Genomic DNA, 14,007 nt, shown 5'->3' with positions numbered 1-14,007 from the left:
GGAATTTAAAGAATACTTCCTTTATATAATTAATGATTTATTAGGTATGACAATCAGAACAGAGCTCCTTTAAATTCTGTTTTCATGATCTAATATATTAATATCTCCCAGATGAAATAAAGGGCTTTGGAGGTGTGATTTTGCAGGTGGCTCAGTGGGAAAGGACCCACCTGCCAATGCAGGAGAGGCAGGAGATGGAGGTTCCATCCCTGGGTCAGGAAGATCCCCTGGAGGAGGGCATGACAACCCACTCCAGTATTCTTGCCTGGAAAATCCTATAGACAGAGGAGCCTGGCGGGCTACAGTCTATGGGGTTGCAAAGAGTCAAACACAACTGAGCAACTAAGCACACGCAGATGAAAGAAAACATTACGCACATAATCAGAGGTGAAGACATTTCTGAATTAGAGCCACATAGACGTATAAGCAGAGAGAAATATAGCTTATACCTTCAGTTCTACAACTATGCCATGAGTTAAGGATAGACACAGAAACCAAAGAACTCACCAGTCCAGATAACAAAATGCTGTTTTCCTCCTAAAGGGTATGAAATTCTTAATTGATGTGAGCTCAATAACAGGTAAATCACAAAAGAAAAAGACTGAAAAACCATATAAACATATGTCTCATCCATCAGAGATGAGATCTCTATAAACCATCAATCCATGTAGAGAGATCTCTAAATGACCTGACCCTAAAACGAAATTCCTATCTGTTCCTGCCAACAGTGGAGAATAACCTATGGGGCTATAACGTATCTGAAGTAAAACAAAGACTTAGTTAGTAGATTACTAAATTAAAACTAGAGAAACAGAGTCAAAAACATTGCTTTGGTGCTTTGGGTTTACCTAGACCACCAAGAAAAGACGTGTCTGGGCTTAAATTCTGCACAAGGTACACATTGTCTATCTTTGAATTTGATCTGCTCTAGTAGGTATCAATATATTAGACATTTTAATTTGACCTCTAAGATAACTGAAAGGTAATTTTTTTTCTTTTGGAGGGTTTAGTTTAATTCATTTTTAAAAACTTATTTTTATGCAATTTTTAAAGTCTATATTCTGTGTGCAGTTATTACAAAATATTGGCTGTAATCCCCTTGTTGTATAATACATCTTTGTAGGCTATCTTATACCCACTAGTTTGTACCTCTCACTTCTCTACCCCAAAATTGCCCATCTCCTCACTAGTAACAAGTAGTTTGTTCTCTATATCCATGATTCTACTGCTTTTGTGTAATATTCATTATTGTAATTTTTAGATACCACATGTAAGTGATGTCATACAGTATTTTGTCTTTCTCTGACTTATTTCAATTAGCAAAATGCCTTCCAAATCCATCTATGTTGCTGCACATGGCAAAGTTTTGTTCTTTTTTATGGTTGAGTAGTATTCCATTGTGTGTGTGTGTGTGTGTGTGTGTGTATCACATCTTCTTTATCCATTCATCTATAGATGGATACTTATATTGATTCTCTATCTTGACAATTATAAATAATGCTTCACTTGAACACTGAGGTGCATGCATCTTTTCTAATCAGTGTTTTTGTTTTTCTTAGCTATATATCCAGAGTGGAATTGCTGGGTAGTTTTATTTTTAGTTTTTTTCCTTTTTTTTTGCAAGCTCCACACTGTTTTCCACAGTGGCTACACCCATTTAATTTCCCACCAACAGTATATGAGGATTCCTTTTTCCCGTACTCATCAATATATGTTATTTGTGCTCTTTCTGATGATAGGCATACTGCAAAAGTGAGACAATATCTCATTGCGGTTTTTCATTTCCTGTTTAGAAAAATGTCTGTTCATTTCTTTCACTCATTTCTAAATCAAGTTGTTTTTGGATGTTGAGTTGTATGAGTTATTTATATAGGTTGTGTATTAATCCCTTATTAGTCATATCATTTGCAAATTTTTTCTCCAATTCAGTAGATTGTCTTTCATTTTGTCAGTGTCTTCCTTTGGTATGAAAAAACTTTTTGTTTATTGCCTTTACTTTAGGAGACAGATCCAAAAAAATATTCCTGTGATTTATGTTACAGTGTTTTGCCTCTGTTTTCATCTAGGAGTTTTTTGGTATTCCATTTACGTTTACGTCTTTAATTAATTTTGAGTTTGTTTTTGTATATAGTGTTAGAGAATGTTCTAATTGCATTCTTTTACAGTTTTCTCAGCACCACTTATTGAAGAGACTGTTTTTTCTCCATTGTATATTTGTGCCTCCTTTGTTATAGATGAATTGACCATAGTGGGTTTATTTCTGGGCACTGTATCCTGTTCCATTGGTGTATGTGTCTGATTTTATGCCAGTACCATACTGTTTTGATTACTGTAGCTTTGTAATACAGTGGGAAGTCAGGGAGCATGATTCCTATAGCCCTGTTCTTTCACAAGACTATTTTGGCTATTCGGGATCTTTTGTGTTTCCATACACATTTTAAACTCCTTTTTCTAGTTATGAGAAAAATGACATTTGTAATTTGATAGGGATTGCATTAAATCTCTAGATTGCCTTGGGTAGTATGGTCATTTTAACAATATTAACTCCTCCAAGCCAAGAACATGGTATATTTTTCCAACTGTTTGTGTCATCTTCAATATATTGCATTAGTATCTTTTAGTTTACAGAGTATAGGCCTTTGACCTCCTTAGGTAGGTTTGTTTATTCATAGGTATTTCATTCTATTTAATGCGATGGTGAATGGAATTATTTCCTTAATTTCTTTTTCTGATATTTTGTTAGTGTGAAGAAATGCAGTCAATTTCTTTATATTAAATTTATCTTAAAGATAATTTTTCAGTTCAGTTCAGTCGCTCAGTCATGTCTGACTCTTTGCGACCCCATGAACTGCAGCACGCCATGCCTCCCTGTCCATCACCAACTCTCGGAGTTCACTCAAACTCACGTCCATCGAGTCAGTGATGCCATCCAGCCATCTCATCCTCTGTTGTCCCCTTCTCCTCCTGCCCCCAATCCCTCCCAGCATCAGAGTCTTTTACAGTGAGTCAGCTCTTCACATGAGGTGGCCAAACTATTGGAGTTTCAGCTTTAGCATCAGTCCTTCCAATGAATACCCAGGACTGATCTCCTTTAGAATGGACTGGTTGGATCTCCTTGCAGTCCAAGGGACTCTCAAGAGTCTTCTTCAACACCACAGTTCAAAAGCATCAATTCTTCGGTGCTCAGCTTCCTTCACAGTCTAACTCTCACATCCATACATGACCACTGGAAAACCCATAGCCTTGACTAGACAGACCTTTGTTGGCAAAATAATGTCTCTGCTTTTGATTATGCTGTCTAGGTTGGTCATACCTTTCCTTCCAAGGAATAAGTGTCTTTTAATTTCATGGCTGCAATCACCATCTGCAGTGATTTTGGAGCTTTAAAAATAAAGTCTGCCACTGTTTCCACTGTTTCCCTGTCTATTTCCCATGAAGTGATGGGACCAGATGCCATGATCTTCATTTTCTGAATGTTGAGCTTTAAGCCAACTTTTTCACTCTCCTCTTTCACTTTCATCAAGAGGCTTTTGAGTTCCTCTTCACTTTCTGCCATAAGGGTGATGTCATGTGCATATCTGAGGTTATTGATATTTCTCCCAGCAATCTTGATTCCAGTTTGTGCTTCTTCCAGCCCAGTGTTTCTCATGATGTACTCTGCATAGAAGTTAGATAAGCAGGGTGACAATATATAGCCTTGACGTACTCCTTTCCTATTTGGAACCAGTCTATTCTTCCATGTCAAGCTTCCTGACCTGCATATAGGTTGCTCAAGAGGCAGGTCAGGTGGTCTGGTATTCCCATTTCTTTCAGAATTTTCCACAGTTTATTGTGATCCACACAGTCAAAGGCTTTGGCATAGTCAATAAAGCAGAAATAGATGTTTTTCTGGAACTCTCTTGCCTTTTTGATGATCCAGCGGGTGTTGGCAATTTGATCTCTGGTTCCTTTGCCTTTTCTAAAACCAGCTTGAACATCTGGAAGTTCACGGTTCACATATTGCTGAAGCCTGACTTGGAGAATTTTGAGCATTACTTTACCAGTGTGAGAGATGAGTGCAATTGTGCGGTAGTTTGAGCATTCTTTTGCATTGCCTTTCTTTGGAATTGGAATGAAAACTGACCTTTTCCAGTCCTGTGGCCACTGCTGAGTTTCCAAATTTGCTGGCATATTGAGTGCAGCACTTTCACAGCATCATCTTTCAGGATTTGAAGTAGCTCAACTGGAATTCCATCACCTCCACTAGCTTTGTTCGTAGTGATGCTTTCTAAGGCCCACTTGACTTTACATTCCAGGATGTCTGGCCCTAGGTGAGTGATCACACCATCGTGAATATCTTGGTCGTGAAGATCTTTTTTATACAGTTCTTCTGTGTATTCTTGTCACTTCTTCTTAATATCTTCTGCTTCTGTTAGGTCCATACTGTTTCTGTCCTTTATCGAGCCCATCTTTGCATGAAATGTTCCCTTGGTATCTCTAATTTTCTTGAAGACATCTCTAGTCTTTCCCATTCTGTTGTTTTCCTCTATTTCTTTGCATTGATTGCTGAGGAAGACTTTTTTTTATCTCTCCTTGCTGTTCTTTGGAACTCTGCATTCAGATGCTTATATCTTCCCTTTTCTTCTTTGCTTTTCACTTCTCTTCTTTTCACAGCTATTTGTAAGGCCTCCCCAGACAGCCATTTTGCTTTTTTGCATTTCTTTTCCATGGGGATGGTCTTGATCCCTGTCTCCTGTACAATGTCACGAACCTCATTTCATAGCTCATCAGGCACTCTATCTATCAGATCTAGTCCCTTAAATCTATTTCTCACTTCCACTGTATAATCATGAGGGATTTGATTTAGGTCATACCTGAATGGTCTAGTGGTTTTCCCTACTGTCTTCAATTTAAGTCTGAATTTGGTAATAAGGAGTTCATGATCTGAGCCACAGTCAGCTCCCGGTCTTGTTTTTGCTGACTGTATAGAGCTTCTCCATCTTTGGCTGCAAAGAGTATAATCAGTCTGATTTCGGTGTTGACCATCTGGTGATGTCCGTGTGTAGAATCTTCTCTTGTGTTGTTGGAAGACGGTGTTTGCTATGACCAGTGCGTTCTGTTGGCAAAACTCTATTAGCCTTTGCCCTACTTAATTCCGTATTCCAAAGCTAAATTTGCCTGTTACCCCAGGTGTTTCTTGACTTCCTACTTTTGCATTCCAGTCCCCTATAATGAAAAGGACATCTTTTTTGGGTGTTAGTTCTAAAAGGTCTTGGAGGTCTTCATAGAACCGTTCAACCTCAGCTTCTTCAGCATTACTGGTTGGGGCATAGACTTGGATTACTGTGATATTGAGTGGTTTGCCTTGGAAACGAACAGAGATATTTCTGTTGTTTTTGAGATTGTATCCAAGTACTGCATTTCGGACTCTTTTGTTGACCATGATGGCTACTCCATTTCTTCTAAGGGATTCCTGCCCACAGTAGTAGATATAATGGTCATCTGAGTTAAATTCACCCATTCCAGTCCATTTTAGTTTGCTGATTCCTAGAATGTTGACATTCACTCTTGCCATCTCCTGTTTGACCACTTCCAATTTGCCTTGATTCATGGACCTAACATTCCAGGTTCCCATGCAATATTGCTCTTTACAGCATCAGACCTTGCTTCTATCACCAGTCACATCCACAACTGGGTATTGTTTTTGCTTGGCTCCATCCCTTTATTCTTTCTGGAGTTATTTCTCCACTGATCTCCAGTAGCATATTGGGCACCTACCGACCTGGGGAGTTCATCTTTCAGTATCCTATCATTTTGCCTTTTCATACTGTTCATGGGGTTCTCAAGGCAAGAATACTGAAGTGGTTTGCCATTCCCTTCTCCAGTGGACCACATTCTGTCACACCTCTCTACCTTGACCCGCCCCATCTTGGGTGGCCCCACACGGCATGGCTTCGTTTCATTAAGTTAGACAAGGCTGTGGTCCATGTGATTAGATTGACTAGTTTTCTGTGATTATAGTTTGTGTGTCTGCCCTCTGATGCCCTCTCACAAGACCTACCATCTTATTTGGGTTTCTTTTACCCTGGACGTGGGATATCTCTTCACGGCTGCTCCAGCAAAGCACAGCCACTGCTCCTTACCTTGGATGAGGGGTATCTCCTCACAGCCACCCACCCTGACCTTCAATGTGGAGTAGCTCCTCTCAGCCCTCCTGTGCCTGAGATTTTTAGAACAAAATAAATCATGTAAATGCAGATGTGAAATGAACACATGTTGAAAGATTTTACTTGAGTCATGAGAGAACCAGAAGATGTTAAAACCATTAAAAAAAGCAAAGTGAATACAAAGAAGAGATACAAGAATATTGTTCAGTAGTATTGAAATGTGCTAGAGGTCAGAGCCACAGGCCCTAGGGTGAAGACTGTGTCCCACAGGGTTGAATCACAGGCCAAGGACTTCAAGCCATAAAGGATTATTTTCAGGCCTTGAAACCTCAGGTAACTTCCTGGCTAGATTTTGATTTTGCTTGGGCTAGTGACTCTCCTTGTTCTCTCTTGTGAAATGAGAATATCCATAACTATGCCTGTCCCACTACAATATTTTGAGAGTAGATAACTTATTTTCTAGTTTCACAAGTCTGTAAATGGAAAAGAATTTTGCTTGAGGATCTCACTCATACCTGATCAAGAAGATGAGATTTTACACTTTGAGTTTGTTCTGAAATAGTTTGAGACTTTTGGGATTGAAGAGTTCAGTGAATGTATTTTGCATGTGTGTGTGGGGGGACATGAACCTCTAGGGGCCAGAGTGTGGACTTAGGTAGGCTGGATAGTGATTCCAAAATATATCCAGGTTCTAGTCCATAAACCTGTGAATATTACCTTATATGACAAAAGAGATTTTTTTTCCTGCAAATATGATTAAGTGGAAGATTTTGAGTGGAGGAGAATATCCTAGATTTTATGCATGGACCCTTAGTGTAATTGCAAGTGTTCTTATAAGAGAAAGGTTGAGGGAGAGTTTTTGACATAGAATAAGGCATGGTGACTACTGAAGCAAGATGCTATACTATTAGCTTTGAAGATGGTAGAATGGACCATAGACAAGGAATGTACCTCTAGGAGCTGGAAAAGGCAAAGAAACAAATTCTCTAGAACCTCTGGAGGGAGTGTGGCTCTGCCAGTGCCCAAGTTTAGCCCAGTAACAATAATTTCAAACCTGTTGACCTCTAGACTGTAAGACAATGATTGTGTGCGTGTGTTTTAAGCCACGAAGATTATGATAAATTGTTTCAGAAGCCATAGGTAACTAAAACTTCTCTCAGACTACTTTTACTTGAATCCATGTCTCAGCATCTGCTTCTAAGGGAACCCAAACTAAGATGCTCGGTGAGGATAAAGGATGTAGCAGCCAGTTGATTGATTGTTCCCCACCACCTTCCTGACATATGATGCATATGATTATGTTTTGAGATTGGGTAAAGCCGTGCAAATTAAACGACGCTTACTTCTTGGAAGGAAAGTTATGACCTACCTAGACAGCATATTCAAAAGCAGAGACATTACTTTGCCAGCAAAGGTCCGTCTAGTCAAGGCTATGGTTTTTCCAGTGGTCATGTATGGATGTGAGAGTTGGACTGTGAAGAAAGCTGAGTGCCGAAAAATAGGTGCTTTTGAGCTGTGGTGCTGGAGAAGACTCTTGAGAGTCCCTTGGACTGCAAGGAGATCCAACCAGTCCATCCTAAAGGAGACCAGTCCTGGGTGTTCATTGGAAGGACTGAAAGTGAAGCTGAAACTCCAATACTTTGGCCACCTCATTCGAATTGCTGACTCATTGGAAAAGACTCTGATGCTGGGAGGGATTGGGGGCAGGAGGAGAAGGGGACGACAGAGGATGAGATGGCTGGGTGGCATTGCCGACTCGATGCACATGAGTTTGGGTGAACTCTGGGAGTTGGTGATGGACAGGGAGGCCTGGCGTGCTGCAGTTCATGGGGTCGCAAAGAGTCGGACACGACTGAGCGACTGAACTGAACTGAAAGCCTTGCAAGACTGTGTAAGATGAAACAGAAGAAATAGGTCTCTTATTACCATTTAAATTTTGTCAGAGATGAAGCTCGCTGGGAGACTTTTACTCTGGAATAACTGGCACTAGAGTAGCCCTTCTGCCAAAAACAGTAACAGAACTGGGCAGAATATGTGAGCTGACTGTTTTTGAGCATTGTACAACATGCAGCAGAAGGTTGTGATTCCAGAGACAAAGGAAGCACTGCTGCTGCTGCTAAGTCGTATCAGTCGTGTCCGACTCTGTGCGACCCCATAGACGGCAGCCCACCAGGCTCCCCCGTCCCTGGGATTCTCCAGGCAAGAACACTGGAGTGGGTTGCCATTTCCTTCTCCAATGCAGGAAAGGGAAAAGTGAAAGTGAAGTCGCTCAGTCGTGTCCAACTCCTAGCGACCCCATGGACTGCAACACATCAGGCTCCTCCATCCATGGGATTTTCTAGGCAAGAGTACTGGAGTGGGGTGCCATTGCCTTCTCCTAAAGGAGGCACACAGGTAGCTAAATCATCACTCCAGTTGTCTGCCTGGGGAAAACATTCCAATGGCACAGTAAGCTGGATTCTAGGCAACACACAATGGTACTGCTGGGCTGATGAGGTAGAAATCAAGTTTCAGTAAAGCTAAAGCAGCTGGAGTTTGCAAGACAAGGCATCAGAGAAGAGGGAGCTATGTAAAGGAAGATCTTCAAAAGTTCATTTGGAGGTTTCCCAAGAGTCTTTGGCTGAGGACTGAGCTGTATAGTCATAGGGAAAGACTACTGAGACTGACCAGAGGGTACAGGGTTAAGAGAGGAACAGAGATACTACCAGTTGACCCATGCTGGGGAATGTTGCAGATACAGGAAACAAGTAATGAGTCCTTGATAATACCTCCCTAATATGTTGGGTATCCAGCTGAAACATCAGAAGCTTTAGGAGTAAAGATTATGTTCCATTGTAAGGCCTACAGTAGATTCATTCTTTAACAATCCTAAAACCCAACAAGAGATAGAATTTTGAGGTTGATTCCTCAAAATTAACTTGGGCTTTTTGCATACTTTAATACTAAGCATAAGATCCAAGGTATCAAACTACCTGTTAAACCATCGACACTCTACAGAACCCAGCGTTCCTAAAAGATCTAAACAGAACAAACATCAACTCTTCAGAACCCAGCATTCCTCAATATTTTTAATATACAGTAAAAATCTTCAGCATGGAGAAAACAGGAAAATAGGACCTGTCAATAGTCAAGAAAAAGTCAATAGAGAAAAGCCCCAAGATGGCCAGTTGTTGGATTTTATAGACAAAGACTTTAAAGCAATTATTCTATAGTCAAAGAACTAAAGACAAATGTTCAGTGAATGAAGGAAATATGGTCTTAATGAATGAACAGATTAGAAATTTTAACAGACAATGGAAAAGTGTAAATACCAAATGAAAATTTAGAACTTACAATCAGCAAAATAAAACACATAAAAGATGGGCTCAACATCACCTTGAAGAAAGAATCAGTGAATGTGAAGACAAATTAGTAGGAATTATCTAATCTGAATTGATGCTTTTGAACTATGGTGTTGGAGAAGGCTCTTGAGAGTTCCTTGGACTGCAAGGAGATCCAACCAGTCCATCCTAAAGGAAATCAGTCCTGAATATTCATTGGAAAGACTGATGCTGAAACTGAAGCTCCAATACTTTGGCCACCTGATGCGAAGAGCTGACTCATTGGAAAAGACCCTGATGCTGGGAAAGATTGAAGGCAGAGGAGAAGGGGACGACAGAGGATGAGGTGGTTGAATGGGATCACGAACTCAATGGACTTGAGTTTGAGCAAGCTCCAGGAGTTGGTGATGGACAGGGAAGCCTGTTGTGCTGCAGTCCATGGGGTCACAAAGAGTCGGACATGACTGAGCAACTGAACTGAAGTGATCTAATCTGAAAAACAGAATTAAGCATTTATCCTTTAAAATAGATAAATTTAAATTAAAAAGGTATTATATTGGCTTCTCCTGTATTAGTCTTTGGACTTAAATTAATAACTTTACTGCCACTTTAAGCTGGACTCATGTGTGGTTTTTTTTTTTTTTTTAATTTCCCAGAACCTTGAAGGACCATTGCAGAAAAACAGAAAAAGAGGCCTGCTATGATAATATAAATGAATAGTTATCTTGGGGAAATAATCTTCCAAAATTTTCACTTATTCCAACATAGTACAAGTACTAAGAAGAGTTCACTCATTATCTACTGTTCAGCTGAGCAGCCACATCCTGTTACAGTTTACCTTCTAAAAGTCATACGTACACAGGGCAGGTTCATGGTTAGAAACATGAACTGTGTTTCTGGAATGCCTGGATTTAACTTCTGGATGTACCACTTACTAATTGGGTAACTGTGGGCAAAGTTCTTAGTTTCCTTATCTGTATTATGGGGATAATAGCTCATACCTCATAAGTTTTGGAAACTATAGGAAATGATATGTATAAAGCACTTGGAATAGTACCTGGCAGATATGTGTTGGCTGTTATCATTAGATACATTTTCCCCCAGGTCCTTTAATAATACGAGTTTGGGGGAATAGAATATTCAATGAATAAATCATCTTGAAAACATTGATTTAAAAAGTAACTCATGTCAGTGTGCTTTAAAGGCTAAAACAGCTCTTACCTTTCCCCTGCTGATTCGTTTTTTTTTTTAAAGTAGAGATATGCCTGCTTCTTTGGAATAGCTGTCCACCACAGATAAATATTACTTTGTGCTACTGGGTGTGTTCAGTGTGTAAATAGATCGTGGGAACACAAGAGGCTAGTTTTTCAAGTTTCTGCTCCTTGCACTCCATGAGGGTCAGGTAGTCCAGCATTCTACAGTTTGTGCGTTTGAAAGAAAAGTAAGCCTACAAAAGCGTTCTATCCATCAGATTGAGGTAAGAATACTGTGTCTAGTGGACTTTAGTGTGACATCTTCTTTCTTAATTTTTATATTTTGTGTTTGTGAGGTGGGGTTTGGTTTCAGGAAATGAAAGACTAATCTCACCATTTGGTTAAAAGGAAAAAGACAGGAATATATAAAGAAGGGGCATTTTGGCCAATGGGCTGCTCTGTAAGTTTGATGGAATGAGGAGGGAGATATAGGTATCTTCTTGTTATTAGCATTTAATTTAATCTACAAATTGAAGCATTGCTCTAGATCCCACTGAACATAGGAGCAATTATGTATCTATGACATAATCAATTTCATAGCAGAAGTACTGTGTCACTTTGCCAAATCTATTACACCTCTAGGTATAAAGTAGTAGTCCTTTTGCTCTGAATTTCTTTTCTTTGTTAGATAAGTCAGATTTTATTTAGCACCATTGAATTGTTCTTTGCTTTCACTCCTATTCTTGATACGGTGACATATCTAGTATGGATATATATTTAGTATGATTGCTGAAGTTTGAAAGCCTTGGAATAAGTTCAATATGGATATGATGTTTTTAACACCACAGGAAGATGAGATACTGACTGTGAATATGAATATAATACACTAGAGAGATGCATCAGGTTTTAAAATATTTCTCTTTAATATGGATTGTTTTAATTAGCTAGACCATCATCTTCATTTAAGTCAAAACTGCATTTTGCAACATATCAGAGTATGTATTTGGAGAACAAAGGAGGTATCTATTTAAAGCATTCAAAGTCATGACTAGAAAATATTATATATGATAATAAATTTTAAATACTGCTTAAATCTTGGCCTCCTTAAAATGTCTTTCAAGCATAGACACTGAGTGTTTAAATTTTTCACTTCATAATACAGTTTGTATGTTGTTTAGATAACAGCTTAAACACAAGACTGTTATAATTTAAAGCCTATGGCTTAAGTGCATAAAGACATTCAATTGGACATCAATCAAATTCTTAAACAGATCCCTCTATCCCCGTGTGCATAAAAACATGTACACAAATATGTATTTACATATGGGCAACTAATATCTGGGAAACAGATAAGGAAAAAGGTGAGAAGATGTCTTTTTGTTGTCAAATCATGTTTATTCTGTGTACTTAGGATTTCTGAAATGCTCTACCAGTCTGTGGTAATTAGCTGTGCTGTCATTCAACTTATTCAAGTTTGACAACGTGTTCTAATAATTTAGGGAATACAATAATAAAATACTTCTTTTTACTTCTTTGTGTCCTGGAGACACATCTAGTATTTTTGTTGAAATGACTTTCTTATAATCATTTTGTATGTTAAGAGAAGGAAGTGCAACTTGAATTTGTGAAACACGCAGTTTGTTTTACCTAAGCCTTATTACTCAATGACATATGTTATGGCTATCTTGCCAGCATATGTAAACATTTAGCTATAATCCTTTCTATTTAGAATTTACTTGTAACTACGTTTTTGTATATCCCATATGTTGTTTGTGTTTGCACTCACTCTCACCCATTTACTCCCACACACATCCACATATTTTGGATGATTTCATGGAACGCTTTTTTCTTTTTACTTATTTCCGTCTGTGCTGGATCTTTGTTGCTGCACGCAGGTTTTCTCTCGTTGCAGCGAGCAGGGTCTACTCTCTAGTTGTGTTGCTCAGGCTTCTCATTGTGAGGCTTCTCTTGTTGCAGAGCTCTAGAGCGTGGGCTCAGTAGTTGTAGTGCATGGGCTGAGTTGCTCCGTGGCCTGTGGGATCTTCCCTGACCAGTTATCGAACCTGTGTCCATTGCATTGGTAGGCAGATTCTTTACCACTGGACCACAAAGGAAAACCCCATCAAGGGACTTGAAATTTGTCTTGAATGTGGGTCCATTCCAGGCTATGTCTTTCTGCGGGTAGTATCATTTTCTTGACTTCTGTTTCTTTACCCTGCTTTATTCCATCTTCCTTGATGCCTAGTCCATGGAGTTCTGATTCTACTCAAGATAGCACTAGTAAAGCAGGTAGGTCCCCTTACTTCCATCACTTGTAGAGTTGGCAACTATAGTGACTGCCTTAGGTTCTTGAAGATCATCTGGAAGTCAGGCAGAGCTGTTAGAAGGACAAAATCTGATAAATATATAGTGTCCTAGGGTAGGAAGTCCACCTGATCTGTTATATCGTTTGAGCAAGAACACATCTCTAAGAAATGGTTAATTAAATCTGCCTCTATTATTATACTACCCACTTTCTCTGTTTTAAAATCCCACTTTCTGTAAATTGCCCTATGACATGACATCTACGTTCATTGGTTTATTGACACTGTATTTCCAAGGGTCATTTGTGGTGCTTTTAGGAAATCTAATTATGTTCATTCATTTGTCTATTGATTCCCCTATTCAGTAACTGTTTATTTAGTAACATGTAAACATGGGCACTACTATGTGCTGAAGTTACAGTAGGAAACACTGAAAGTTTGCCTTTAAGTACCTCTGTTCTAGTTAGGAACAATGCCAATTTACTCAAGTAATTTATTATAAATGTAATAAGTGCTGTGAGGTATACTTATTCGAATCCTCATTCCATTTGACTCCTTTGCTTTATGTAGCATTCATTGTCACTTCCTACTTCTTGAATTTTTCCCAATCTTAATATCTGTTATTCTACACTATCTCTTCAGCTACTTTTCTACCACTTTCCCTCTTGTTTCTTCTTCTCTTCCCTAAGTGATGGTTTCCCCCTAGGTTTAGCATTTGGGCCATAATGAATTACTTGTTTTCTTGGCCTGTGCCTTCTATTGACTCATAGTTTTAAATATCACCTCTAAGTGAATGCCTCCAAGTTATCCATTTCTAGGTTTTTCTATCTGCTGTATGTTTTCCCACTTGTACATCCAAGTCCAACTGTCACCCAGTGTTCTTCAGGATTGTAGGCAAACTCACTTTTATGTGAAACCAATTCCTCTTTCATCCATGTTTCTGTTAATGGCATTGATGGTCTCCTGGCTTCTCATGTTTGACACCTTGAAATCAGTTTTGCATCTAATTTCTCATTGACTCTCAATACCTAAACCACTACCAAGT

At 39.1% G+C, this 14,007-nt stretch overlaps 1 protein-coding gene across 1 annotated transcript in view; it reads left to right on the top strand.

Annotated features, from left to right (window-relative positions):
- Window positions 1–10,857: 10,857 nt before the first annotated feature.
- The window catches only part of SYTL5 (synaptotagmin like 5), a 143,122-nt gene continuing 139,972 nt past the window's right edge, over window positions 10,858–14,007 (top strand). The window contains exon 1 of the mRNA XM_059883816.1: window positions 10,858–10,943. The gene's annotated coding sequence lies outside the window, so the exon portion shown is untranslated. The remainder of the gene's footprint in view (window positions 10,944–14,007) is intronic.

This window comes from Bos taurus, chromosome X, assembly GCF_002263795.3.
Source record: "Bos taurus isolate L1 Dominette 01449 registration number 42190680 breed Hereford chromosome X, ARS-UCD2.0, whole genome shotgun sequence".
In the NCBI taxonomy this organism is placed as follows: Eukaryota; Metazoa; Chordata; class Mammalia; order Artiodactyla; family Bovidae; genus Bos; species Bos taurus.
Note: the sequence above shows the minus strand (reverse complement) of the source record. Positions and strands in the feature narration are given on the sequence as shown.